Here is a 27625-nt window from a genome sequence, read left to right on the forward strand (position 1 = left end):
ATGGAGAAAGGGTTTTTTGTTGTTTGTATCTTCTTTACAGGAAGTTGTCATCAAACTGTGGACATTGTCTCACCATTAAACTTGACAAAATGTAACACAACCAACGGACTATTGGGTAAAGTTTTGGAGCATTACTTGAAGTTACTTCCCTCCACGGTTACTAATCCAAGTAATCCAATACGGTTCCTTTTGAATTGTTCAAGAAGCTAGATCACTTTACGATCATGATCATGCTACTTCCTCGATCTCGCAAACGGTACATTACGATCACTCACTTTGCTCGAGTGTCATAAACCTCGGACCGAAAAGTTCAACGTCTTCGCCGAGGGGAACACTTTCTGACAATCATCACTCAGCGCATAACGAGACGTTCCATTCCAGATCGAAAACCTTTCACAAAAACATTCTAGAGCACGCGTAGCGTAACTTCTTCCGTACACGGCGGCCTTACTTACCCACACTTGGTGGGTTGGTGGAGGATGTATTTTTACTTCAATCACGCGTACAGAAACGGATGATCGTCGAAAGGAGGCCTCGTAAAACTCCGTCAGATAACAAGCGTATAATTAACCAACCAAACAGCCAATAACGGACCAATGATTCATTGTTTAAACAGGGTTTGCTGGAGAGCGGGAAAAAGAACGTTTCAGTTCTGTCTGGTTGAACTGGATTTTCAGTATGTGTATTTTGTTTCTCCGTCTTCGAAGAAGCCCAACAACCAGACGCAGGGCTACATAAATATTCATCAAATGTTTATGCGACGCCCAAAAGCGAACCGTCCTCCGTTTGTAGCACGTACCGTTGCCGCCCGGTTCGATGCTGGTTCGATTGGATATTGAGACCACTTCAGCTTGGGTGATGTTTTCGTGTGTTTTTTTTTTGTTTTGTATTTTGGGATGTTACGTATGTGTGTTTGTTTACCACACCCGGGAGAGGATTTCCCCATGGTTCGTGGAGAAGGTTCAGTAGAGGTGTAACAAGGGCAGATTAAAATCATACCAATTCGATGCTGGTTGTGAAACTGTGGCTAATGTGGAAGGGTTACGTTTCTCTCCAGGGCATATCACACGGTGAAGGTGTAGTGTAAAGAAAGGGTGAACAACGAAGAAAAAAGCTCACCAAATTCCTTGCTGGTCCTATTTGAATGTGGCACAAAGCAAGAATGTTATGCTCTTCTGATAAGATTCTGTTCTAACCATTTGCTTAGAAAGTGTGATAAGATCGCAAGATGCATAAATAACTAAAGCCCCATATTTTTTTCTATTTAATATTTTGAATAAAAATTCATTATACCCTTTTTTAATTTTTGGCAAAAAAAAATTTTTTCCTACAGATGGGTTAGAAATGTTTTAGCAACACAAAACCAAACACAACCCAATTCTTTTCTAAGAACGATTAAGAAATAATCCCCCTTTTTATAATAAAAACCAACACTCTGTCTAACTCCTTCGCTAGGGTCATCATACTTAAAAGACAAACAAACAAAAAGCCTCACCCAAAATCGTTGATTTATTGACCTCTGTTTTAAGGGTGAACGAAAGAAACCACAACCGGGAAAAAACGCTAACCCATACGAAAGATGCCGGAAAGATATGCACACGAGAAGGTATTGTGTTGATTTATGTGTCTAGGAATTAATTCGGCACAAAAAAGATATGCGTGAACACCCATTCTTTTGGAGTTGGAAGAGAACTAGATCACACCAGGTGAAAAGTTTGAAAGACCAGGTCACTCTCACTAGCGCCCGTGGCACAAAACATATGTTTTGATTTCCCTTCCTTTATGCTTAATAATGTTTATTCTCAAACTAAACAAAGTTACGATATTAGGGACCGTTGATTAATAGAGTTCTAGCACGGAAAGGAAACACGGAATAAGGGGTCTTCAAGTTAATTAAATCTAAATGAAGATATTAAAAGATGCCAATTTCAAAAGTTATAATTATAATTTTGAGAATAAAAATAATTAACTTGAAATGGTATTTAAACTGGAGACTTATCATTCAATTTAGACTTTCCAATAGATGGCGCTACTTTCATCAGGGTTAAGTCCATTTCATGGAATGCTTTTAGTGTGGAATCACCAAACCATTTTTTCCCACCACTCCGATCACTGACATACGGCGTTGCGATCTATTTTGTACCATATCAAAACAAAGTACGACACATCTGCACAAACCCGGATGTGTTGGGTTTTCTGTGGATGAATCGAAAAACCTCCGAAAGTCAAACAAACCACCCACCCCGGGATGGGTATGTTTTCTCAAGTGTTTGACATTGTCGGTACGAGTGGTGCCCAAAAAAGCACCAGAAACCCTGTACGGGCTACTGTACACCATTGTGACACCGAGCGAGGGAACAGACACTGCGGTTGTCAAACATTCCGAACCATCGGTACGGACCTTCACTGCACGACGCTGAATGGGTGGATTGGAACCAAAAAGTAAAAACGGAAAAACCGGGGTGAGGAAGCCCCAAATAGTCCGTCCGGTGACAATTTGCGTTACGCTGGGTAATGGACTAAATTTAAATACATACGCACCGAGTACGCTCGGGGTCGTTTTGAATGGTTACAGGCGACCGAATGGCTCCTCAGACACGACCCGTCCAACTCCGTATCCCAAAGCAACGCAGCGGTGTAGTAGGAGGAGGTCGTCTAAAAATAGGTCCCATGTCCGTATCGACACATCCACGAGCTGGAGGCAAATATCTACACCAAAAACAAAAACGACTTGTCCGCCATCTAACGAGTGAGTGACAGAGCAGCACATTATGGTTCAATTTACATTAATTAGTCTTCTCCATGGGTAGTATGGATTCGAGAGAAGAAAAAAACAACAAACCAACAGTGCCAGGCCCTTCGATGCATCTCTCCGAGAGTAGAGATGTTGCGTTTGCTTTGTGTTCGGTTACTCATTAGCTTCCGTGCACGGTGCTGGCACAATTTACAATGACGCATGGCCATGGTTCCCTGCGAAGAAGAGAGCTCTTGCTTCAAACAAGAGCTTAGACATCGTTGGTCCAAAAAATCTAACACCGAAAGGCATGAGGTCTCCGCCTTTCAGTTCAACGAACGATTTGTTGGACATTAATTGACTTGTAACGATGATACGAACTGAGCAAAAAAAAAGAGTCAAACAACCAACTCCACCATGACTACCACTCCTTTCATGGTCGGGGTCACTGCATTCGAAAAGTAAAAAACAAAAAAAAAGGACAAGAAATGCCAAATGTGTTTGCTTTCGTGATGTGATGTGGCTATAAATTTCCGTCCCACCTTCACATCGAATCGGATAAGAAAAATGATCAGTGTGATATCTTCTTTCCCGAACGCGAACGTCCTTGGGTGCTTGGGTTTTGCCCGAGACTGCTCCCAGCGGGATACTGTGCGCTGGCAGCCAAAGTCAATGGACGTGGAAAAACTATGGTCCACCATCATCGCCATCATTATTTTTATATTCGTCATCATCATCATCATCATGAGCAACATCATCAGGGTATCGATGTCCATTTGAAGAGCGAGAGCCTTCGACACAGCTACGGCTGGGACAGGATTGAACGTCGCGAAAATCCTTGCCCAGCAACGGTTGCATCGTACGGTGCATAGTTTCAATATCACATCCGTAGGAAGCAGTAAAAGCTCAACTTGATCTCAGGTCACAGGAGAGTGGACACAATAAAAAAAAACCCCAACACAAAACTCGAGGCACTCGACAACAGCACCGTATACAGAGTTCCAGAGATAGTGTTTCGCTCCGAGAAAGGACTAAAAGGCATGAAATCGTTTTAAAAATAGTATCCGTTTTATCAACTTTGACAGCAGTGTCATTCGGCGTGTGACAGCTGTCAGTGTCCGGGGACAATTTAGTACAACCAGTTTTAACAGAATTATAAATAGAAGGCACAAAACTCAACAGAATTAGTGTTTAATTATGCACTACACAAAAGAAAAACAAACGGCAAATTGTATAACTTTTGCAAGTAGCGAAAGTTACTGAATAGCTTAGCAATATCGCTTCAAAATAAAGAGTTACATGAATTTTGTCCAGACGATCCACCTCGCCTACTACGAAATGATGGTACGGCGATGTTGCGATGTTGGCCACACGGCGAAGCAAGGACTCTTTTGCCATTTTTGCATTATAAATGGACGATTCGACGAGGTTGACAAGATGGCGATAAATAATAGATTTAACGATCGTTTCGACTACGATGGGCACTGAAGTTCGCATGTTGTGTGCTTTGTCTTCCTTTCTCTTCTTTGTCTGTCACTCTCCTCCCTCCCAACAGAACGATTCTGCATCAAATGCAACGAGCGAACCAACACGGAACGTGCCACCATCAGGTTTCCACCTTCCAACCCAAGGTCCATTTCCCACCGCCTCAACGAGAGTGAAATGAATCGTATCATTTACTTATTCATTTGTTTTAAATTTATGATTAATTATCATGCCTTTTGTCCCCGTGGGGTGGCACCGTTAGCGTGCGGCTCGCACACGTTCGAAGTACGTTCGAAGCGAAGCGTGTGTAGTTCGGTTCTTCCCAGCGAACGGATGAAATTTGATCTATGCAAATTGTTCCCACTGATCGGAAAAAGGGGAAAGAAGAGGAGTTTAGAGAAAGAGAACGAGCGCATTAATAATCCGATTGCCGCAAGCGTTCGTCTCGGCGACATCTTCAATTTCCGACGTCAGTTCGTTTCGTGCACTCCGTGAAGTTCGCCACAGTTTTGGAAGAGTCCGGATATTGGCAAGACTAACGACATTGGGTTAGGCAAGCTAACAATCCGACGTTAAAGTGGTTTGTTGCAAACATTGTTAGTGGAACACCAAACTCTCTTAGCCAACGGAGGATGCACTAAGGCTACCGGAAGAAGTACACCACAAAGTTGTCGCAAGATGTGTTATTAATTATGCATTCTACTCCGGAGGAATCGATTTTTCGAAAACCGAAAATTAGGACAGATTTCACAAAACGACTAGCGAATGAGAGGCGAGAACACACCGAAATAGGTGCGAAAAGCCACCGAGCTTAGCAAGGTTGTGTACGTACGCTTCTGTACGGCGACATCTTGCCACCGACCTGTCAAAAGATTTCTCCCATCCCTGGGAGGCAATCCTACTCCCGCCATATATCGATCGGCGTACGTACAGGCTTCTGAGGCTCAAAAGTTAATTTCACTCGAAAACTTCTCCAGTCAAACTTGCTCACAGGTGAAGCGTTCGATTTTTCCCCCAACTCGCACACACACACGCACTCTGTAGGGTGGCTCCTGTGGCTTCAATCTTTTACCCACCTTCAGGCTAAGCGGTAAGATGTGTTTTCCTAAAATGTGTTTGTACACTTTTCCTATAAAAAAAAACAAACCTGTCAGTTTTAATTTTTCACAAAATGTTTCATCTAACCTCTCAAACTTCCACCTTCTTTCGCGTCTTTCCATTCAGGAAAATTTGGAAGATGTGAGCAAAAATTCCGACAGGATGAGTATTTTGGAAACTCAAAGTTGTCAGAAAAACCGTGGTGACGGAGTGTTGGTAATGTTTCGCCGCTCCCTTACTGCTGTGCTCGCACATCACCATATTTTCCCAATTAGTACGCTTCATTTACAGACTAATTTGAGGAAAATGAGTTCCCTGTCCTCTGGTACTTTAACAACATCCCATCCCAACGTGGATGGTGTGAATCTGCGAAAATACCGATCGAACCGATTTGCCGAACGAAACACACACCGGGCGCGTTTGTTGTCGCTGCTGAGGATGATGTCCCGCCCGTTTCCCGCTTCAATGACAGCCCAGAAACAACGAAGTACTCGGGCAGGAAAAACAACAACGAGGGAAACGATTTCCGTGCTATTTTTAGGAGCACGCTTGCGGACATATGAAGACATTCGTACTGAGAGGCTGCGACCGTCACCGGTCGCTACCGGTAAGCGAAGGTCTGGATTTCTCGAACTCCACAGCATGTGACATGTCAGCGATGGGGACATGTCGGGTCGACCACATGAGTGAAATATTGTGATTTGGAGCACAATCCGAGAAAAAGAATGGATGCTTCGCGCCGTACGCGTCGCGGGCTACGATGATCGTTACATCAGCGCCTCGAGGGAAGTCAAGGGAAGAGTGGGACGTGTGAGTGTGTTGTCGAGAAAAGCGAGTTTTCCCGCTTGATTTCCCATGGGGCCTCACCGAGTGCCACCGTACGCTGTGTACGTGTCCCATCTGTACCGGTTGATTGTCTGGACAGGTTCGCGCGGGTTTCTACTTATGTGACACTCTGTCGGCAAACTTCAACAAACGGATGCACACACACGCACAGGTGGAGCAGGTTGGAACGCAGCACTGATAACACCCAGGAGAACGAACTGCCAGAAGGTTCGTTTGTAATGATTGAATTTGAAGCTCGCCAGATATGAACGGTGTCACACATTTTCCACCCTGCTCCAGAGAGCGAGTTCCAAGTGCACAGAATTGTTGAAGAATTTATTGATTGAAGGTGCATGGGGAATAGCACAGCAAAAGCTCCGGTTTGATCACATTTAATTTAATGTGCCATCTGATAAAGGGGTCACCTTTGATGTTCCCATTAACTTGATGATCGATCTATTGAAGAATGCACTCTTTGTCAATAAAATGAACATTTAACGTCGACAAATATTTCTCTCCAAGGTATTCAATTGGAGAGGGAAGGTTTGTGACGGTGACGGAACAACACATCGGGGATTAGGACATGCTGAACAACGGCTTACGAAGCTACTGCGAATAGTTCACATTCATCAATCATATGCAATCGCACTAATTCTACTGCAAATACAAAAAGGGCATTGAGGCGAAGCTCTGAAAAAAACAGCCTTCACCAACGTTTCTTTTTCCCGTGGAGCTTTTGATCAACAAATCCTCTTCTTCGGGAAGGTTGTTTAATCAATAAAAGTAAGCAAACGCGAGGTACGAGGTAGATATGTCCGCCAGTTTGCCAGATCCATTTGGATATGAATGTGTTCATCAAACAAATCCCCATGTGTGAAGGGAAAGTTTTCCAAATTTCGCTCAAAAAAAAAAAGGAGAAGCCATGAGTCCAATTCATTTTTTTTTTGCCTTTTGCATGAGTGCATTGAATGCATCCCTGTATGCAGGTACACGTTGTTGCCGCTGATGGCAACGTCCGTAAGGCTCTCTTGGTGACTTTCGCAAATGCAAACGCATTGCACCTACGCGCTTTGTGTTGCTTTAGCACCGCACAACGAGTCAGACAATCAATCAGACTTCAGCTGATGCCAAAAAGACCCGCCAGTGTGTTGGGGGATTCTGTCATGCAAAAAACGTATATCAGCAGTGCATACACACTAGACTAGAGAGCGAGATATAAAAAAACGAAGCCAATACGTGCATACCGTTGCGTCGTTTGCATGTGGACCCGGCAGCGCATACGGGAAACTGTCGAAAAGGCATGGTTTCGCGCAAGAGACCCACCAGTTACGCAACAGCAACATCAAAGCGCAGTGGAGATGTGTATTTGCCGGCGGGTGCCGAGAGGGGTAGAAGATCAGTATCAGCGCAAGAGGACCCCGGAGGCTCCATAAATCCATCCATCCGGGGTTGTACCAACTGGGTTTACAACATGACGGTTAGTATGAACCTTTGCTGCGCTTTAACTATCTCTCTCTGCTTCTCTTAACGCAACACACATACACACACACACCGAGTGCAAGCGCATTTACTGACGGCGCATAATTGTATGGAATTAAATTTATTTATGTGTACAATCATAATTATACGGTCATCAAAGTCACCCGCAAAAGGTCCATAGCGGTTCTGGTACAGTCCGGTGGCAAGCATTCACCACCTTGCGGCGCAATATGCAGCGACCATTATTGCCAGACCGGCTGCTGTCCACTCTGTTTCCAATCTTCTGTGCTTCTCTTGCTGGGCATCATGGATGCGAGGAAATCCTTTGATGAACGCTACTAGCAGTATCCCTTCCTTTTAACTATACGATGGAGCCACACACACACACAGGGATGCAGAGGAAACAGTATTTTTTTTATAAAGTTTTTCTATCACACTGTACGAGTTCTAGTTTGTTAGAGTTCGGGTTTTTTTATATCTCACAATATTCATTGCGTAGCAACTGGAAAGGGAACTCAAAAAAATGGCAAGCTTTCACTGGCAGCTAGTCATAAGTAATATTGTGAAGAATCCCTAGAGAGTAGTAGTTCACATTTAAGGGACCAGGAAAGAAATATTGAATTTTAGTTAAACCATTTTATACTGAGAATTTAAAGAAGATATAATTTTAAACTAATATTTTAAACAAAGGAATACAAGAATTATTAGACACTTAAACAATTACCACTTAATATCATAAGCATTGCAGTAAACATGGAAAATGTGTCAGATAAAGTAAGAAGCGAATCACATGTGTCACCTGGATGTTATCAAAATTGTGACGCACGTTCCACACGAATTCTGTTGATATTGTCATATTTGTATTACCAAATATAGTACTGTTCCAAATATAAAATTCGGAAACAAAAATAGAATCATTTGCGGAAGATAATTATGGTATGAAAATATATATAATGTATAAAATTTCCAATAGCTCTATCCAAGAATTCTTCGATTTCTCGATCTCTCATAGAATGGTAAGCCTCTGTACTAGAAACTCTACAACCGTAGCTAGATACATTCCAGAATTCCAGGAGCTTCAACCCCTGCGGACATGTTAATACATCACCGTGTTTTGATTGGTTTGACCACTTTTCCAAGGACTCAAAAGTGTGAGTAACGTTTCAAAAGCGTTCCCTTGAATTTTGGGGTTATATAATGACTTTGATGATGACGATGATGATGACGATGGATTCTTTGAGGCGAGGAAGAGTCCTATGGCCCGTCTAGACGTAAGCGCCCTTATCGGGCATTCCAAACGAGTAGCTCACAGTGAGTACAAACACACACAATCCCGTACTACCATTTACAGGCAACAACAACAAAAAATGGACCATGTATTAACAGGGCATCCTTTCACTTCCACAATGTCGTATCATTTGCATGGTACTCACACAAAGTTATCAAAATCCCATTTCTCGTTCCAGTTATTTCCAGCTTGCACCAAAACAAAAAACCCCAAACAAAAAAGTGGCATACATGTAGAAAACGCAGAACATCATTATGGAATCGTTTTGCGAACGAAATAATAAAACATATGAGTAGAACCGTCTGTAGTCGTTGTCTATCCCTTTCCCGGAATTCTAGTACTATTAGTCCAATCACATTTTTGGACTTCCCCGACGTGTTTTTCAATCCTGTTCAACCTTCACCTTTTTCTAGCGTGAAATTTAAATTCGCGTTCCTGCCAACACAGTGCCTTGCGAACAGGATTTTGCAATATTTCTACCACCATGCTGGTTTTGTTTGTCCGTGGGACGCATCGCTGTATGTTTGCGGTACTGCATTTTGTTAGGGTTTTGTTGTTTGTTTTTTGCTCGCTTGACCCATACATGCACGTGCATATTCAAAAAACGAAAGGCTACGTGAATAGAAAGCCCATTTGTTTGATTGTTCTATTTCACGGTACAAAGTAATTACAGAGCAGCGAACCGAAGCTTAACTTGGGGACTAAGCTGATAGTCAGAAACGGCTTTGCAGGTGCTTTCTTTCTGCAAATGGTTTATGTTTTGCTTTTTGTTTTTATTAAAACGTTTGCACAGGTGAAAGGGGCGTAGTTTGGAATACAGTTTTCCAGGAAAATATCGCCATTTGCGTCTCCAATGTTAACATTTTTTTTAGAATGTTCATAATTGTACGTCACTGACGTCAATTTGAAAAATGGCAAATAACAAACACTTCACTAGCATAAAAAATTGACTAAATGATGAAATATATACAAATTAAAGACGTTGTACTTAGACGAGCCAGAATCATTGTACTCCAAATTATGTAAATTTAATACACATTGCACCCAAGCCACTCAGCAGCTTATTTTCACATGAAAATATTACTACCGTTTATCGAAGCGAACAGAAACACTTAACCCGAAGTGGACCCATCTACCGTTTAATGAATCGCATTCAGTGCTCCACACTGCTCCACAATTGTTTTCTACGTACGTTTGCCATCCGGGAAACGCGATAAATGGATGCTGTTTGCAAAGCGTAATAGACCGATAGTACAAGTGGAAGCTATTTAAAATGCAACACACCCGTCCGACCATGCCTGAAATCACCACCATCAATTGATGCAGATGCAGATCGTCCAACTACGTGTGTGAAACTTACTGTTGCAACTCAACAACTTTCGCTACTTTCGCGACTAAGTAGAAAGATGACTGTGTATGTGTGTATGTGTTTTTAAAAAATGGCTCTTTAATTTAAATCGATAAACTTCCACAACTGTACCGTGTGAGTCGAGAACATCAGGTATCTAGCAAGTTATGTACAGCCCGAGTGCACCGTACGTGCCACAGGTGTACTGCGGACAGCCTTTAGTACCTTACGAAATTGTGGATTTGCACGGTGGAAATAAATTGTCTAAATCCTAAACCTTGCTCCTGGATTGGGGATGTTTTATGGCTTCTGACCGCGTCTTTTTGTTTGGTCTCTTTACCTTCGTTTTTGGCAATGAAGTTATCACTCCCTGGAGGATGCTGATGTAACCATACCTCATTCAATGTACGGTAGTCGTATATACTTTAGACATCCCCATACATACATACACACGCTTACCCACGTTCATAGAGTCAGTTCCCAGGGAAATCTGGAAAAAGCGATTAAAAACCAGGCCACCGAGTGCTGGATGGCGTTATCCTTTCGATATGCTTACCAAGCCCGAGCCGTGTGTAATATTCCCACCATCGTCTATCCCTTCCTTGTGACCTACTTTTCGTACACAGGCCCTAGCGACTAGAATGACGATGGTACTTTGGCCGTACCACGAGCACGACAAACGACGACTTGTTCTAAGTTCGTCCTGCATCCTGTACACCTTCGGCCGCACACACTGCCGAGCCATGGATGCTGAAGTGTTTGTCTTGTGTGCGGTTTTCATCGCCAACATGTGAACAGAAGTGCAGAAGGCGCGCATTTTCTACACACTTTTACAAGGTGAAGGATGTGCTTTATTTGGAGCAGAATGTTGCCCACCTTCGTCCAATTTTTTCCTCCTATTTTTTGTTTTTTGCTGTTGTGTATAATCCTTTGCAGACAGATTTTTGTGCAGAAGCTTACATAAGCGGCTCTTAAGCGTTCGTTACGGGATGGGACCCTCAAGTGCACCTTAAATATTTTTCGTGGTTACTGTCAGGACAATGCAACCGTACCGCCGGCCGAGTGAACGTAATCCTTGGATGACTTTATATTTTTATTCTTGAATACTTTACCTGTAGAAAAAAGAAAGAGAGAGAGAGAAGAGAGACATGAAAAAGAATGTTAATTTTGAACATTTTATCCGCAAGAGCATGTATTTTATTAAAGGAATAAAAGCTTTCCACTTTCCAGAAGCGAAATACTAACATTCGCTTTGTGAAGCAGATGAAATTGTTAGGATTAGAGCCTTCATTTTTTCATTACTTTGGCTGCCTACACTGTACACACTTATTCAAGGAATTTAATCTACAATACCCCGGGCTTCAACGACATCATTTGTCAACTCTACAGCCTTACCACGGTGCGGCATCCATTTTTCAACGGCATGTAAAAGTACCACTCAAAATGGCATCATAATTTATAAACGATAATGAATCGTTTTGCAAGAAGCCGGAACATGTCTTCAAGACCATTTTTACGTTAATAATGCCTTCCAGCACACGAGCACACGTCTTGAAGCGGGAAAGCTTTTCCTTTCCATCCGGCTGCACAACAGGTAGGTTGCTTTCATCCAACCCACCACCCACACACACATGAAATCCGTCCCCCCAACCGGAAGGAACTGTGCGCCATCTTGACAGGACTGACTTAGCAGCATAATACAAAAAGGTCCACCATGACTCTCCCCCTTTGGTTTCTTTTTTTTCTTTTCTTTCTAAACCTGCATGAAAGCTTTTTCCTCAGTAACTGCGTGGCGCCCTGTCGCAGAAAGGGAGCTATTATGTAACAATTAATTTTAATGAAATTAAACCTAATTATGAATGGGCCCGTGCACGTCTATATGGTACGCGATTTTCGCGACAGATGGCGCACGTCTACACGGGCTAGGAGTAAACACCGTAAGGAAGTGCCGCAGCGTGCCATAAGTTTCTTGGGTGCTATTTCGTCCCTATTTGGAGGAACTTTTACACATACACACACGCACGCAATGCTCGCAACAACACAAAAGGTTAGCTCAATTTTGCCCACACGTAGTGAGTTAATGATGACATACGGGTGGTGGGTACCGAGGTAAGAGATTAGACTAAAAACGTGTGTAGGGGGGTGTGAGTAATAGAATTTTTAATAACTCACTCTTCCGGGACCTTCCGGTTTTCCTCCCCCTTTTTCCCGCTTTACATTGTGGAAAGGTCCTTTTGTCGGTCGTTCACATCCGCGGAGTTTGATGTTGTTTGCTTACATTTACACCATTTACACTAGACAGTGTACGCGTGCGTGTGGTAACTTGATTCTGAGCTACGTACCGAAATCATTCCCTTTTGTGTCGTATCCCCATGTACGCGGGCATACACAAATACAGCTTTCAAAACTGGCCGTTTATGAATGTATCGCGTGTACAATGGAAATTATTATGATTATTACGTCACCTTAAACGAACAACAACAGTCGTGTGAGGGGCTGTACAACCAACAGTTGTTCCTCGGCAAAGGACGTCCCGTATTCCTACGACTTACAATTTGACCTACTATTTTCCAGACTTCCAAAATCGATTTTAAGGTTGAAATTACAATCGAATGTTATTGCAGCTCCAGGAGGGAGATTTAGGTTGTTTTAGAAGTCCTTCACTCTATGTGATCATTATCAAGAGATAAATTATTGTATTCTCCAATATTGGAGAGATGTATCAATATTTGGATGAGAAGAAATTTTAGTACAGAATGTTTTCTTTACATTTTTCTTAAATGTAAGTATTTGAAGGTAGTATTTCAAAACTATTTCAATATCCTCTTACTCCTCTGGAGCATAAAGTTGATCCAAATCTAATGAAAGCTTTATAGTCGCGTTCGAGAGGAAGATGCTCACAAAGATTTTTGGACAACGTTTGTCCGGAAGGATATAAAAACGAGCACTATGAGTTGTGGGACGAACTCACTATTGCAGCTTCAGGAGGCTAGTCAAGTCATTCTAATGGCAACGGACGACTGATTCCACAAAGTTCTTTCAGATCGTCTACATAGAAAGAGGCGGCGTGATAGGACCAAATTGAGATGAAGTGATAACAATGAATCGTGCAACAGATCAGGATTGTGAAGTTACTTAAATTTACTTTACTATACTAAACAACTTCAAAAACTATACACAACCGAGTAGCTGGAGACAATCAATTCTTGAGGTAATTCTTCAAATTAAAAATTTTAATAAATCATTACAAAACTAAATAAATCACCTAACGTTGAACGCTTCTTTGAATTACAAAATCACCAACATTACACCATTAGTGGACAGAATATAACCATTAGCTCAAATCCAATGGCCCATCCCAAAATAACCTACCTGAGCACGAAGCACACTATACCGCCCGTAATGTAAAAACAACATGCCAACATAATTACGTCGGTACAAACGTGAGGCACTAACTTCAAACCACCATCCATGCAAATCGGTCAATAGAAGAACAACACATCCGTTCTAATTACGCCAGATAAACAAAACTGTGCGCACGGTGTGCAAATAACATCGTCAGAGCCGTGATGTGGAGGAAATGATAAAATACAACCGTGAAGGTACAACGGTGTGGGTACACTTTTTATTGATATTTTCCCATCATTATTGCGTGTTGTTGTTGCTTTCCATGCCCTTAGCCTTTCCAGTCCTCCCACGGAATAAAAGCTGCGCACTGCTGTAATGAGTGCCACGGGTTGATTGTGTTGATTTTCATCCACTCATAACATAACAGTACGACGAGTATCCGTGAATATTTATTTCAGTTTGGTCGTTAAATTATCTGGTCCTAAGTGTGTTTTTACACAATGAAACTGGTACCGAAAAACAATGTTTTAAAAATTAGCAAAAACCTTTTTTCCAAGGAGAGATTTTAATGAAGATTGCCCTCAATCAACACATCCTTTAGGTGGAAGTTATCTAATTCTACAAAGTAATCTTGTTGTTTAATTTTATCATAAATTTGAATCAAATTAAAATTATCCTTATACGTTGCACGTTATGACTTAAATGAAGAGAGAAAATAAACTATAAGCGCGTGAAGACGTCCCATTAGAATTATCAACCCGATCGCTGAACGATAGTACCGTCGGGAGGGCATCACAGCACCCAACAACATTGCAGTGCACAAATATTTGACCACCGTCTTGCATCAAACGCATCTTTATCATCTGATGTGATCAGACGCTTTATGACAGGTGTATTGGGAACGGGCACCATGCACGAGTGCCCGCTGATTATCCACTTCCTTAGAATGTACCCATATTTTGCGCTGCACTTGCAATTACCGAGCAAGTAATGAATTTTTACCTTCCCCAGCCAACCAGGAGGAGTTCTCGTCTTACAAATTGCACCGTAATTGTGCGTTGCGCTTCCAGAAGCAATACCTCCCATTCCGACTCGATATGATGGCGTAATAATAAAAGATCCTCGTTTTTTTTCTTGCTCTCTCTCCCTCTCTTTCTCCACAAAAGCAACACATCTCGGTGTGTTGCAGGACAGCAATAGCAAAGAAAAAGTCTCAAGAAAGAGTCTAATTATGCAACCACTGGTACGGGCAATCCTCCTTCCAACGGGTTGATCTTGGAAGTAGCACCGGGAGCCGGTGCGTTGCAAACAATGGGTAGATTGGGATGGTTTACCTTGTGTAACGAGACCGTACCCACCATTGACCATAAACGGAGCACCAGCAGCAGTAGCCCCAGAAGCCAATTATCGGCTACGATGCATAAACAGTTTCCTCCGCATGGATGCTTTGCCTTTGCCCAAAAGAATCCCATATCTGTCGGAGGGACCTTCACTGACCCCAACAAAACGGCTTGATGTACACCTGAGCCTCCAACAAAGCTTATGCACCTGATGCGAGTTACAGTGAAGGAAGCGTTTTTGACAGTTTACATAAGGTAAGTTAAGCTTCGAACACCGGGTCCGGGTTCGACTGCAGCTGGAAATAATTAATGCAAGGCTGCATCTCACAGCCTCGTCCCCCTATTTTGCCAATCCTATCCACGTGAGCAAAACGTAACCAGACAAGCTACTAATTAAGCTACTCCCATCGCCCAGCATGACCTACATTCTAGCCAACATTCATCCCCCAAGGGATGACCAGCTAAAGTCCTGACAAGGGTCAAGAAATCTTTTCCGCCATCTTTCTTTGCATAACTCGTCCTCAGGTTACGGACGAGTTCCGAGCAGTCTGGGGGGGAAGGATAGAAACTTTACAACCCAACTTTTAATATTTATAATGTAAAATCATTCTCCGTTTGATTGCGCCGTATCACGCTGGGGTTCGCTACTGGGGATGGAGCTATCCAGGGTTAGAGTTGCTATAGCAGGCTTTCATATCTCGTTAGTCCGGATTGTCACGTAGCCGACCGTGATGTCCCTTCCGGTGGACACGGGATATCGTTTTATGTATTTGCTTTTTGTTGCTTCGAACGAAACTGTTGAATGTAACTTTAAGCCATCTTGCGAACGAAGTTACAAAGGGCTAATTCCGCCATGTATAGCATTGAGATTTTTTTTGTAAAAAGGTTTACGATAGATAAATGGTTGATTTTCTTGTTCCTCTCCCATAGTCATCACATCAGGATGTTATGCGAATTGTTTATTATGTCACGCGCTTAGAAAGAGGATACTCAAGGACTGCAATAGTCTATGACTTCAATATCAAAAATATCCTGTAAATACAGAAGTTAAATAAACCAATGTTCCTTGAATCGACTTAGGTCAGCAGATGTTTCATGGTGCACGAAAAATACATCAAACATAACCGAAAATAACCACATGAATCGGAAGTCGCACGTAAAAAGATTCCTTTGAACTTCTTTTCAATTTTCCTCCCACTACACAACACCACCAACGCTCAGTGGGTGTCTGGGGAAATGGGAAACAATTTCTATAACATCCTCAATTAAAAAGGCGTCCTTCAAGAGGCAATTTCAAGAGAAATCGAGAAAAAGGGAAAAACACTGTCTACATTCTTCTTGGAAGCCAAATCTGAAGAAGTTGTAGTTTGCAATATTTTTTAGCAAATATTTTATACTTCACACAGCAGTGAATTTGGTAGCAATGCTTTTCACACCCACACTGGACAGCTTTTCATCCGGTGGACGTTCGGTCTTCATCGTTTTTCTTAGATTGATACCATTTTCGGTAGCAATTCGTTAAATTGCCTCTACCCACGCGGTCACAAAAAAAGCATAAAGGGATCCAAAAACCTTACGCAAAGCATTTTGTAATTCACTTCACATTCATTTTCCACCAGATAGGTTGGGTATGGAAAGCAGGAAAATAATTTTAATAATTTAAAGCAAGTATTTTGTAGAGTTTTTCCTTTCAGGATTTTCTTTCGGAAAAGTTTTCCCTTCGTCTATCACGGTGTGGTCGAATGAAAATTTACACAAAAGATGAAATTCGCACTTTGCTGAGTATGCGTGATGGAGGAGAAGCTTTTTGGAATGTTTTTTTTCTAGTATAGCGGTAAGTTACCATGCTCGGGAAGCTCTTTCAGCTGCGCTTGTTTAGTATTCATATAGGAGAATCCAAAGGAAACACCTTACATCGTACCTATTCAACAAGCGTCCGTTACCGGTACGATGTCCGGATGGAAATCGCAGGTATTTCCGACAGTTTCCGACACCCGATTCTCCAAGGTTGATCGAGCCGGGAACCAATGGCTGACTTCTTGCATCGTCACCCGGGATCCCCGGGAACATGAAGAGAAAAAAGGTTATGTGACCTACTAATTTATCATTCAAAGGTGCGGCAGCTCCAGCTTCCAGATGACCCGGACAAGCATTCGGAACACCCGCAATACCTTCCTTATTCTTGCCTTTTTTTGCGGGTAGGTACTCCCCCACCCAAAAAAAAAGGTCCCAGATTATTGGCCATGACTCAGCCTTTGATGCTCCTGACATCGATGGGAAAACATCGTTTGCTTTATTCTTTATTCCAATACCGTGCCCGGTGTTGATGATGATGATGATGTAGATCGATTTGTTGAAAAGTTTTCCAATTCCGGAAGCACATTCTCGCACGAGCAGCAAACACTGGAGGACCTCCGACCGGGACCGGGATAGCCTGCCTTTATACAAATCCCAAAACTAACAACGCACCAAACAAGAAGTGATGAAATCTCTCACTTCCTTCACTCCGCGTGACATCATCGCTTCGGTCGGGGAACGTGTTACAATAAAAGCTTTCCAGCAAATTGTAAAGCCCCAGCGTCGAATGTCGGTGTGCCTCAATAAATCTTCAACAAATCAACCCCGACCCAGACGCACCAAACTCACATGAATCAATCGATCGATGTCTCGCGATCGAAACACGCCAACGATTTCCTGTGTTCGCGAGATTGATTCATTGAAGTGGTGGGGTTGGGGAGATGCCCAATTCCACGGACAAAGATTTATTTCGAATCCATTTCCACCATTTGATTATTGGAGCTAAGAACTGGTTTCTAGTTCGGAGTGATTAATCCACCACGGTGCGTTGATGAATGATGGCAAATTTAACCTTCAAAAAATGCGACACGTATTTACCACCGTGTGTGTTTATTACGTGTTTATGTAGTCAATGTTTTCTTAACCAAACCTCCCCCTTGTTTGGTGTGTGTGTGGGGGATATATATGCTAAGGACCGGAAATGGTACGTTTGACTGAAAATGGACATCCGGGTTTTCCTTCAATTTCTGTTCCGGTAGTGCTTTATGCTAATGGAAATATGTTTCTTTTCCCGGAAAAGAGCAACGGTTTCGTAGGCGAGTAATTAATTTAACTCAACAAACATTTCACCTCAACGAGCACATGAAATGTGTTTGGGGGCGAAAAGTGTTTCAAGAAATAAATAAGCTTCCCTTCCAAGCAAGTGCTTATTTTCTGAAGGTGGTTTATTTATTCTGTGCCAATTTATTGCACTAATGAAAGCTTATGTTAAAGCTAAAGTAACACAAAGAAAGGAGCAGCAATACATCTTCTAAGTAAATTGTTCGAACGATTTAACATATTCTAAGAATTCCCCGATTTATAGTCATCACTACTAACAACGACACTTCCGGCAAAAACCCCGTGATGGAAATGAAGATTTATGCGATAAATTGGCAACCTTTTTTGCTCGAAATTGCATTTCACAGTGGACACCCAATATTGGGTGCTGCATAATAAAAATTTACTGTCCATTCGGCTATCGGAAATAATAGAGCAACAATTCCAGTTTAAAACCTTCATCAGGAAACAACCATTGTTTTATCAATGGCAGCGGATATGTAACGCATTTTGGGCATTATGCTCTGGGTGTCCCAAGCGACCTCGCGGATATATCTGGTACTAGATAACCCAACGAGAAGAGTTTTTGTATTTTCATTGGTGGACCACAAAAAAGTAGCATCCCGAAAGAACTTTTCCTGTTTGCTATCGTTGTGCAGCATTGGAAGCTTCACCCGGAAAAGTTTTCCCCAAAAATCCTATCATACTGTAACGGTTGAAACAAAATAAACACCTTTTCTCCACACTGCAGAAAGCAATTTAATAATTTCCAATGATAAATATGTCACACGGGAACTTAACTTCAGGACGACAACCGGAGCGTGGAAATGGCACTATCGGGAGATCGGGTTTATCTTTTGGCCTTTTTATTCGTATCTCTGGGAAAACACCATAAAAAAAACACACACAAAACCTGACTGCATGAGGGCAATGTAATTAATTTATTGCTAGCGTCGTAATCCGCTATTGGGAATCGCTTATCGCGTGCAAAAAGGATTGTGCGAGGAAAATAAAGGACAGGCGAGATAAAAGTCGATAGTGGACGGTACCGTTGCCATCCAAATGGGCAATTGTTTTTCCATCATCTGATGCAGCGATCATGCTTATTGTTTGCCCGAATATCGATTTCCAATGTACGAGAGCTTACTTTATTGAACAAAATTACTTTCCCCAAAACAGAAGGAGTACGAGGAAAACCGGGAGCTATTTTTCCATTAACTGTTTTGTAAGCTTTTTCAAACGACACCATTTTCACCATTAAAGGAAGGGTAAATTCATCCCACGGAAGTGAAAGCTTTTTGAGAGGAGAAAAATGTATCCCCAAACCGATCGGGTGGAAAATGTGGGAAATTATGTTGAAAGGCACATAATATAAAATCAATAAACAGCACATTATTTACTGATGTGTATGTTTGTGTTTGTTTTTTAAAGGACCTTGAAAAGATCCCGTAGACATCAGAACTATGCTCCATCGAACATACGTTGTCAACATCAGGAGGTTTGTTTTTTTTTTTGTGTGTGTAAAAAGATCGAACCCTCAAACAGAAGACACGCATCATTGGATGTATCGTTTTCCCTTGAATAGGTTTTTCCTTGTTCAAGCTTGTGCTCCATACCCGACTCCACTAGACATCATTGGAAGCCTTACAAAGCTTTACGACAGGCAAGTGTTAGTAGAAACATATAGGAAATACAACGCAGTAGAGAACGAGTTCTTTATGTTAGCTTTTCTTCCACTTGGAAAAGCACCTGTGTTGCCCCACTTTTCCCATTAAACAAAAAAAAAGAAAGCAAAACAGGCTAACGAGTTTTCTCACTTCCTGATGTCACCGAATCTGGTTTTTATCCCTTTTTTTGTTGTTGGTTGAGAACGAGAAAAAATACGTCACCATCGCCACCACGAAAATCTTGGCAATTCAAGCCCAAACTCACCTGGAAACGGGAGAACTCATTTTCTAACCCCTGCTTTTTTTCCCACCCAACGCTGCCCCACATCGGAAATTCAAGGATGAGCCATTTTGGTAGCCTAGGGGTAAGCGTTTCAAGAATGGGTTTTCTTCGGGGCGTTTTATTTTTTTGGCAACTTCAATGTAATAAAACTAACGTTGAAAATTTATGTTTTGCTTTGTTTTCGTATGTTTTCGGCGCAAGTTTCGGTGTCGCTTTTGTAGCAAACGGTCTTACGTGGGGTTTTCTTTCTTTATATCGCACGATTACTTTATGTTTGGAAGTGTGCCATTTGTTGCAGGTGGGACAGAATACGGCCCACTGTAAATCATTAGTGTAGGATGTAGAACACAATGTTTCTTTTCGGTTGGGTTTTGTGATGGAGGCTTGAAGAAAAATCGAACCGTTTTTTTTTGGAAGCTTTATGAGAAAATTATTGGAGAAAATAGAAAACCTTAAGAGAGATGGCAGAAATAAAAAATCGATAGAAAATATGTACAACATGTGTCGTACAACATAAATATCTCAACAAAAAAACAATGAAGTATGTATTGGTGCAGGAAAATATTCAATCTTTAACACTTTAAGCATAATTCTTGCCGAGTTCTAAAGAAGTAACTCTTATCAAGCATTGATTGTCACTGTCAGACATTCACTGAAGAGGCTGAATTTCCAATTCTTACGAAACAAGCAACGCATGAAAATGTGTCCTTGTGTGTTTTCCTCCTCCTATGTTTCCTGGAACATTGTACATCGTATCACTTCCTACACGTCCTGTCGGTGGCATTGCTACTAGCTGTCTGGTGAAAAAGTATCTTAATCAAAAGCACATTCATCCATCATTTTGAATACAATCCTTGTAAGTGTGTGTATGTGTGTTAGGGAGCAAGATGTGCGATTGAGATGAAAACATCCTCCACCATGTTGGAAAAAAGTAAAGCATGTGCGTCCCCATCGATTGAGCCATTTCACCAGAAGCAGCACTCAATTAATAAAGCCGAAAGCAAGAACATTCGTAGAAGCGTACGGCAAAATATCTTCAGTCTACTCAGTTACCTGTAATCAAATAACGCATCCCGCATTCTTAGGACAAAAGCTCATAGTACCACTTGAAGAAGCCTCCATTTCATTACGGAAGTTTTCCTCTTTTTGCTTCTCGCTCCAGTATTCCCAGCTTAAAGCGTTTCAGTTAAATTTTAATGGTACTCTTTCGTTGGAAAGCCTGCCGCCATGGAGCGTTCTTATGCGTAGCATCCGAAAGGCAAAGAAATAAAAACAAAACACATCTTTGTAAACCGTAAAATGAACGATGCTCAAAAATCGTATCGCCACGCCAAACGCAAACGATCCATGAAATGGAAAATCTTTTCTCACTCCGTCAAGGGAAAGCGACATTACACGCGACAAACACAGTACTGCAGACTGCCGTTACTGGTCACAGTGTTAGCAGCCTTAGCTAAGTTTCGGGCGCCACCTTCACCACAGACTTGGGACCGGATTCATTTGATTGATGGGGTTCGTTACAATTTATAAGACAATTTGGTAGCAAAACATGCCGGCTTGCGTGGTCTGTTGTGTGTTTTTTGTTGCTCTTTACAGTCATCCGATCTGATTACTGTTGGGTATTGGATTTGTTAGAAATTTCCGTTTTCTTTTTTCCCTTTTGCAATTGCTATCAAAATACATAGACTGAAACGTTGTTTCTGCGAAAGGATTCGGGAAAAAGGTGTTTTCCACTGACCCGCAACGATGGAAAGGTTTCGTGCAAAGTTTAAGATGTAGAAATACATAAAAAAAACTTTTCCTCTTCAACATTAAACGCTAAGATAAACTAGAGTTTTGTTTACCAAAAACAGGTGAAAGATAAGAAACTTTCGAGAAAAACAAACAAATAAATTAAGTATGGAAAGAGAAGTTAAAAAAAACAAAACGAAACAAAACAAAAACAGCAATGAAACTATGAAGAAAAAACATATAAAAAATAAAGAAAAAAAATAAAAGAAAACAACAAATATTTTCACCAATTCTAATAAAATGTTGAAAATAATTCTGTTAAAAGAAGCATAAATTTTATGATAAAAATTTAACTTTTTCAATAAACCGAATTTCATTCTTTAATAAAACTGATACTTTAATCCATTCCCAAAAATTTATGTAATTTTTCATGGCAAATCTGCACTTCAAAAACACGGCATAAGCTCCGTAATCCACCCACGACTTTTCTTTTTTAAGTTTTTGTTTTCTCCATCACCCCACATCAAAATGGGCACGCAACAGCTTATCGGATTTATCGGACGCTGATTCGGTTCTGAAATTGTTTATGTAAATGACTTTCGAACGTAGCTAAATTTCGTGAGTATATTTCGTATCCCGCACGGAAAGTGACACAACTTAAGAAGAAATTGTATTCTGCTTTCGATTTTTTTGTTACACGTTCCAGCTGTATCAAAGTTTTTAGCAGACGTTTCTGATTCGAACCACGCACCCCAGTCCACCGCATCGAATGCCGAATTATGGCGTGAAAATTGAAAATATTTATGTTACTGCGTACTGCGAGGGTGATTCTAAGTTGGTCTCGTTCCCTTTATCCACTTGCTGTCATGTGCCGATCATAAATTAGACCAACGGTAAAGAGCAGGATAATGTTCTTTTATTTCCTGCACAAATCATCAAAAAAGACATCAAGAAGTTTGGAAATGAAAGTCGGGAAAATTTACTTGATTTTTTTTTAGCAAAAGATTTTGCTGCATTTTCCCCCTTTTTGCGAGTTTTTGGAAAGCGATGGAAATCAACTGTTGTTTTCTATTTTATTTTCCCTGTTTGATAACAACTCCGAATTAAGATTTCCTGTAACGATACGTCTTACTTTTACCCTTGTATGTTATTACGATCTTCATATTGCTTCTGACACTTCTCGCACATTAAAAAAGGAAAATAAAGTATCGTGATTGATTGGAAATGCACGGGATATATTGGGATGTGAGAGTTTTCCTTTCCAAACACCAAACACGTGTCAGTGAGGAAAGCTGGGGTAAAGTAAGCGGCAAAGGTAAAATCTAGTGTGAAATTATAATCCTCTGCTGGCTATTTCATGCTTCTTCGTTTTTCTCCAATTATTTTCCCATCAGATATCACCCCCAACATAGGCGACAAAAGTGAATCCTTTTTCTTTTTTTTCTGTTTTTTTAAGTTTCCGCAGTATATTTTAAGCGTTATACATCGCAAATACACCACACACCTTCTCGTCTATTTAATTTATACGCCATTTAGATGCAATCAAACTAAGAGATCATCCAAATGGATAAATGTATAAAAACGACAGAGAAGAGAGAAAAAAATCTCACATCCACCACCATTACACGGGGTTACGGTGTTTTTTTTTAATCTACTATGAACCGATTTTCCCGAGCACGGGGATAGTTATCGCCACCATCAATAAATAACCTACCGTTCCGAGCGGCGAAATAAAACAGCTTAATTTCCGAAAACGAATATCCTGTCCGAGTAGAGCCACCTACCAAGCAACCAACAATAACAAAAAAAAAGACTAACGTTCCTCGTTTTCTTTTTTTACATCCCTTCGTTTGGTGCTCCAAGTTTCAGCTATCAGTGGTCCAGGTGTTGTACAATAATCGAATTCGAAATCGTAAAAACGGTAGCGGCGGTCGAAATCTTAGTAACAGTCGTGTTATTTTTCCGGATAGTATAATGTTCATTGGTTATGTTACTGCATAACGTATCTGGAACATACATACAGCCGGTTACAAACACGTGATAGCAATAAATCTCAACCTCCATAAGTAAAACCTCATTAATTTCGATTCGCCCGACCAAGGTGGGCGGGAATGGTAAAGGTACTCAAAGACTCCACGGTGGTGATGAAGGTGATTTGGGTTTTTTTCCCCGGATGTAGAAACACCTTCGAAATCTGGCAAAATACGGCGATCGATATCTGTAACGGCCGCACAGGAGTAGGTAGAAAAGAGACTACGATCCAAACAAAAAATAAAGCAGAATTCCCCTGTTTGAGACAGCTAAGAACTCATTTCCAGCGCATTTAACCACCAGAAATTCGCCTGTGATAGTACTGGATCGTTTTTTCCACCACCGACCTGCTCCGATGCCTTTCCGCTGGGGTCTTCTTAATTACAACTCCCCAAACTCTCAGCCACCAGAATGTGTGGAACAAATCCACCAAAGTGAAAGTGCAACTGAAAGCACCGATTTCATGTACGGCAGGAAGTGTGTGAGTGTTCCCGGGAAACCGGACAGAAGGACGGCCTTATCGGCCAGAAGAGTTTGCTGAATTGGCTGGTGGAATAAATTTAGCGTAAATTAAATTATTTCTAGATCATTAAGAACAGAGTGTTTTTGGGATGCGATTCCTTTTGCAGGACCACTGGATTGAATGGGATATGTGAGAAAAAAAAGAGTAAAGGGATGTTTCCTACAAGACTATAAGCGATAGAGATGAAGGTAAACCTTTTTTTACCAGCACAGGGATACTGATAGATTGTTTGGCAAGAAAACCAATTCCAGTTCCCCGGGATCTTTATCTGATCGAAAGTGATTGAATTCATCAGAAGATAGCAAATATAAAGGATGTTCCCAAAAGGGGTTTGTCCATGCGTAAGGCTTACGTACGGATTTTTTTGTTTTTTGGTGATTGGTGTGATCAGCAGAACAGCTTTCAATATTAAAAGGGAATGCATTTAGACATGACAGGGTAAGCTATTTCAGCACATTTGCATGATACAAGGGTCTTGCGATAAAAGTATTAACGATTTCTAGATTTTTTGTAAGTTGAAGTGGAAGCTGTACAGGAAGAAGTGGACTTTACGTTATAAACATTTTCAAGAACTTCAAGAATTTTCAAGAAAAGACTACGACGTAGATTTAAAATTAAATAAGTGTGACTACCGCCATAATTATCATAATAACAATAATAAACGAAAAGTTGCGATTTTACCTCAGTAACACTAAGATGGAAGACAGAGATATCAGAATCTACATCTTATAAACACTAGTAGTGGACTTATTTCTTATCTCAAAAATTCATCCTCAAATTACAATTTTTTCTACCGAAACATACCTAGTACAACGAGTCTATCAAGCTGAACTCATATCAGCAAAATAAAGTAAATTCTTGCCACATCGTGGTTCAGTTCTTCATCTGCAATTTAATTAATTCCTTCAGGTCAGCAAACGAAAAGGCAAACAGGTAGAAACCACCATTCTTCGTGTGCATTAATAAGCAATTCGGTTGCTATAAAGTTTTATTGCTCACCGGTATGTATTTGCGTTTGCGACTCTAATAATCCATTTATACATCTGATTGTGCGCGAAACACATAAAAAGCCAAGGTGTCGAGAGTACTACAACATTCCACGCCTTGTTTTCGGTGGTGTTATTGCATCCGATTTAGCTTCTTTTTTGCTCTCTCCGCTTGACAAGGTTGTGCTAACTGGAACTCTGGAACTCTCCACCGTTTGGGTCGTGCCCAGACGAGAACAACCCAAAATTAGATTGTTCCGTTTCGCTTCCCTTTTTCGGTTGGCTATTTGCACACCTTTGCCTACGACTGGTATCGACGTCTGCAAACTTTTCTTTGCTACCGCCGTCCACCATTCCGTTTGTTTGAATCGATTCCATTGAAGCACGAAGGGATGGAGATCGATGAATCAAGCCGGACATTTGCCTGATCCATTTCGGCACCCGGGCCGTACCCGATAAGAAGCTGATAACTTGGTAACGAGCTTCATCCTTCCCATCCAACCAGAAAACCTCGGGAATCCTGCTACAGTGAAGGTACCGGAGGGCGATGATAAAGAGCGAGCATTTAATTTTCCCTCGCTTATTTTCCCGCTAGCGCTGAAGAAGGTGCTCGTACGGGACGTGGATACGATTTCCTTGGCAGCAGAAAGAATTGGAATCCTCGATAAAGCGTTACCACGATGCCTTTCACTCAGCACAAACGAAACAGTACAGTTGTGGCTCGTTCGAGGACGAGCAATTCGGAGAAGTCGGGCCGTTATATTGTGGCCATATCCGATTTTTCCTTAGCCTCAATCCACTTGCGACGAAGGTGGAGGTTTTATGCGTTCGCTTCCCAACGATTGTGGATTGCGTGGTTTGATTCTCATAGTTCTCATTTTTTTGGCCACCCTCCTGTAACTCTTATGCGCCATTTCGTCTGATGATTTTATCTGCCTCTCGGAGTCGAACTACTTCAATCTTCTGTCTCTTCAATGTTTTTTTCTTTCTTTTACGTTTCGTTTCTTTGTTTTGGAGATCCTAACACAAGGCTTCGGAGGCAATCGCAATTCCATCCCAACAAAGCGAGCGAGTAAAGCCTGGGGATAGAAATACATGCCACCAGGAAAAAAGACCTGTACAGCTTACCGCGTTGCCGCGTGGTAGTTGTGAGATCGTAAAAGTAAATTATTAATAGTAAAATCTCATTGGCTCAAACATGCAATGGCGTGACGAGATAGACCGGGCTCCCCAATCGGAATGGCTTACAGTACATCGTCCGGGCATTTCCCAGGCATTGTAGTTACTGCCGTGCGCACCCCTCTTGCAGGCCAATTGTACGTACAACTTTAGATTAGATAGCGCGCGCACTTGTACTACCGCTGCACAAGGAACGATAAGGACGATTTGCTTTCACGAAATGAGGTACAAATGTGCGTTTCACTGCGAGAACTTTCCTTCCTTTTTCCCTGTTAGCTCGACAGGTTTATGATGCTCGGAAACGAGCCTGCGGCAATCACCTTCGGACATTTTGAAATTGCAATTTTCCCCCAAAAATGCGTCATTGCCGGAAGAAGATTTCCACCTTCCGAAAGTTGAACCAGATCTCCACAATGTCTTAGTGAATGTTTGTGTGATCTCCCAAAGACAACCTTAGGCTTGTGCTGAAAACAACCGGGAGAGTTTTTTTGTGTACCTTCAAATGTATCTAATTGAAGTTGCCATTGTTCGAATCTTTCCAGCTACCTAGTCTACGATGCTGAGCAGAAGAGCATTAAGCTACCATCTTCTGTAAGCGAAAGCATCCAGACTGCTCAAAAAAACAATAAGCAATAAACAATAAATCAACGTAAAATTAATTTTGTACAACTTCCTTATTGTGGCAAGTGCTCTGTGCTATCCCGTAAATAAAAGACAAACAATGATGCAACTACCAATACCAGAAGCTTCCACTACACCGCACCTGCAAGTGTGCATTAGGTTCATCGATAAATCACCACCATTCTGCAAAACCCCGCCAGTCATGGCCGATTGATGAGCCGTGGTTCCGTTTCGGCTGTCGGCGAGTGGCAACGATGAAACGATCCGTAAATAATTTATGGTCCCTGGACACGTTCGAACGTTCGGCGTTTGTTCGTTCGCTTCTCAGGTATCTTGTCTGGGTAGTTAGTCACATTATTTGGAGGTACTTTTAAGCTTTGTTTCAAGCCACTTTATGCCATTAACACGGATTATTGTTTATATTTTAAAGATCCTAATTAGCTCAGTATTGATATCTATTTCTAATAACGATTTTTTTCATTATCGATTTAATTTAAGAATCAGAAAGATACAAACTAATGTATTATATCCATTTATAAGTT

At 41.4% G+C, this 27625-nt stretch overlaps 1 protein-coding gene across 7 annotated transcripts in view; it reads right to left on the bottom strand.

Annotated features, from left to right (window-relative positions):
- Positions 1-27625, bottom strand: part of LOC125770057 (MOXD1 homolog 2-like) — a 503823-nt gene that overhangs the window by 278128 nt on the left and 198070 nt on the right. The gene's annotated exons all lie outside the window — the stretch shown is intronic.

This window comes from Anopheles funestus, chromosome 3RL (genome assembly GCF_943734845.2).
Source record: "Anopheles funestus chromosome 3RL, idAnoFuneDA-416_04, whole genome shotgun sequence".
NCBI classification, from domain to species: Eukaryota; Metazoa; Arthropoda; class Insecta; order Diptera; family Culicidae; genus Anopheles; species Anopheles funestus.